Source organism: Lathyrus oleraceus, chromosome 1 (assembly GCF_024323335.1).
Source record: "Lathyrus oleraceus cultivar Zhongwan6 chromosome 1, CAAS_Psat_ZW6_1.0, whole genome shotgun sequence".
NCBI lineage: Eukaryota > Viridiplantae > Streptophyta > Magnoliopsida > Fabales > Fabaceae > Lathyrus > Lathyrus oleraceus.
Window position 1 is genome coordinate 192,458,769 of NC_066579.1, and position 3,556 is coordinate 192,462,324.

At 40.0% G+C, this 3,556-nt stretch overlaps 1 long non-coding RNA gene across 1 annotated transcript; it reads right to left on the reverse strand.

The window, feature by feature from the left end:
* Window positions 1–1,150: 1,150 nt before the first annotated feature.
* LOC127127166 (uncharacterized) lies at window positions 1,151–3,104 on the reverse strand. Its single transcript, XR_007805248.1, has 2 exons — window positions 1,625–3,104; window positions 1,151–1,477 (listed from the first exon to the last, which is right to left on the reverse strand). It is a non-coding gene; the product is annotated as an uncharacterized LOC127127166 (long non-coding RNA).
* Between the last annotated feature and the right edge of the window lie 452 nt (window positions 3,105–3,556).

The window sequence follows — 3,556 nt, forward strand, 5'->3', positions numbered from 1 at the left end:
ACTAGGGTTCATCAGCAACTTGAGGTGGCTCAGTCAATCAAACTCTAGTCGGAGGGGAGCTCTTGGTGCTTGTGCACTATACCCATTATTGACTTCTTAATAAAGTAAAACCCTAGTTTCTGATTATGAAGGTATCATTTATGGTGTGTGCATTCAGCAATTGGGGATTCGTTGGATTCATCTGGTCCACCATGGAGGATTCAGGTGCTTGGAAGATCTGCGGTCCTGATTCTTTAATGGGGATTCATTTAAAGCTTCACGTGTTCTGGATCTTCAGCTTGGTTGGGGTCTTCATCGGTGCAAATAGCACGAGTCACTTGGTTCGGAGGCTTTGGGGTCCATGACCAGTCGTCCGTACAAGTACCTATCGTTACCATTCGACTAAAAGTCAACCACACTCAAAGTCCTTAGTCATATGTTTCTTGATGCATCAGTACATTTGTACCTCCCGTCAATTCTTTTAGCCAGGGTTCGTTCTCATTCATGTGACGTTCATTGACGGTGATACGTGTTATGATAGGCCATAATCATCAAATTCATTCATCTTAAATTTAGCTCACTCAAGATCATACAAGTTATTCATTCAATATCTCCATCATAATCCATTAGAAATGTCCCAAATATTGGAAAAAAATTACCAAGAAAATGGAAGCTTAACCAACAACAAACCAATCGGTATCCGTTTCATCCATGTTCATACGAGTTTCATCCATGTTCATACGAATATTTCATACATGACAAAGAAAATGCAAGTGGTTAGAATATGGAACCATATCTTGAATTAATAACCATAATTGAAATTCTTTCCATTGTCATTACATTGTCATACTCATCGTAAATAGGTTCTGCATTCTTACGTGGGAACATCTTGCGCAATTACGGCAACAATTCATTACCTAAACATTAGTTTCCATTTGCATTTTACATGGAGTAAACATGTCACTAATCCGTCAATTTTAATTCCACGACCAATAATAAATATCCACTCCACATGTCCACAATACATTTCATATCCAAATATCCCTTCTACATGTTCACATTCATCAATGTAATTCCAAGTGTCCAATCCTAATGACTAGTACAGGTTTCAATCACTTAATCAAATTCCATAAGTCCATTATAAATCATATAACATTGCACACAAAATACAAATACAGAAAATTTTCCATTAGTCCATTCATATATCAAGCCATAAGGTTTTACATAGAAAAATGAAGAAAAAGAAAACAAGGGGAATTGATGAACGGCAAATTTTAAAATTACACCCCATGGTTGTTACGGATGCGGTGGGAACTTGCTTATTCTATTCGCAGATGGAGTTGATAATGGAGAAATTTAAGACAAAACTAGAAACTCCGGCGGCCGGTAGAAATGCAAACAGCAGCTGAACCGTGATCACACTGTAAAGTAATAGCAGCAACAAGCTCCAACTGTAGCAATGTCACCGGCTGCAAAGCGGCAAACACGCTGCAATAACCTGCACGCAGAGAAAAACACCACTCAATTCAGTACTTCGAATGGAACCGTAACTGCTATGGAAGCATGAAGGAGTTGCTGTGATTATCATTCTGGTTTTGTTTGTTATCATTGGTTTTGCGAGAGAAAATGGTAATTTGATGCTCACTGGTGAAATCACAAGACGTATTACGGATATGCTTCACTGTCAGAAGAGACTGTGAAAGTGGCCCTTAAGGCACTTGGTTCGGCAAGCTGATACACTGCAAGCCAAGCCGGGACTCAAACATGCTCCAAACGGCAACGACGACCACAAAGAACCAATCCAAACGCTGCAGCTTAAAATGCGGAAACAGAAATGGCAATGTAAACTCCATAAGCGAAAACAACGCTACAAGCCAAACTCATAAGCAAAACGGCGACGTCAATTCCTCAAAAAAGACAAAAAGAAAAATCAGTTAACAAAACTTTCATCCAATAACAGATTTCTAACCAACTTCACATCATAACAGAATTTCAATCTAACAGTTTCCAATTCAAATTCCTATTCTAACCTCACTCTTTCCACTCTATAAAATCACAAACCGTTCACAATCTGAGTCTCTAGATTCCCTTTCTTTTCCCAGCAAATTGCACCTTACATACAAATCCAAAAGCTCCCTCAATGACTCTCCGTCAATCTTGAACTATCCCTCTGATTTTTCTCTCACGTTCGGTGACAACAACGATAGCGCAGAATCAAAGTTTACAGAAGAAGTAGAAGAAGAGAGAGAACGCAAAAAAAAGAATAAGAGACTTGAGGTGGAGCATTAACGGCGTGTTCCCCTTCGTTTCCATCGTAATCCTCATCGTCGCTGGCGGTTGCCGGAGAAGTTTGGCTCGGTTAGAGGTATTTGGTGCAAATCAGTGGGAATCGGCTAAAGATCTGAACGTAAGTAGATTGTCGAACGAATCACACGGCAATCGGAGTAGAAGAGAAGAGGAGTGGGATTGAAAAGCACATAGTACATGAGTCACTTTTCTCCATACTCTTCGGTCACCAAAGCCAATCGCGGCTTCGAAGGTAACGCCGTCTGATTTCCAGACGCGTTTAGGACTAGCGAGATCGACTAGCTTTGGTAGGTGATCGTGAGAGAACGGCCACGTTGAGACGTTTCCGGCAAGGTTCCTCGCCGTGACTAGGTTCGCGACTTGTTTTCAACTTCTTCCTTTTGTTGAACTGTTGAGCGTAGTAAGGACCTCAATACCTGATTCGGAGCCCTCAGATTCGTATTCTTTCATTCTCGTCGGAGCAACCATGCCAGAGGTATTTCTCCTTCCTTCATTTCTCCTTAAGTGCGTTATTGCTGCATAGAGCCCCGCCGGAGGAGCCTTTTCCCTAAGGTTATTGGCAAATTCCGCGCCAAGCCACCATTTAATTCCATACGCGATTTCTAGGGTTCCTCGATTCGAAGCCTCGATTCAGATAATCTTTTAGGATTTGTTAACTGTGGAGGTTGAAATTCTAGTATCAGATATGAGATGTCGAAGGTAATGTCACGACACTAATATCTGAATAATATAAACAGGATAAAAGATAACAGTAATACAAGTGACACAAGCAATTGTTAACCCATTTCAATGCAAATTCACCTACGTCTGGGGGCTACCAAGCCAGGAAGGAAATCCAATAAACATAATTAGTTCAAAGATTCTTAGTAAACAACTTCAATTTACAGTCTTTTCACCTAATCTCTACCTGTGTGACTTCTATCTAAGAATTCTTAGATATGAGATCCTACTCACTCCCACTCAATCACAACAGTGATATAAAAACAAATATTACAATGAAAGAAGACACTCTTCAAGAACACATACTTGATTTTGCTTAAAAGCTTCAACCAAGTAAACACACACTCATGCTTCAAAGTTTAGAGTGGACAAATTACAACTCAAAAGTCAATCCAATTCAATCATCTATGGATGAATGAATGACTCACAATACACACGACCACACAAGACTAAAACCCTTATCCTCTCTCAATATTTCGTTCGTTATTTCTTGTGTATTAAAACCAGGTTTTCCATGCCCTTTATATAGAAGTGTTTGGGTGGGCTTGGA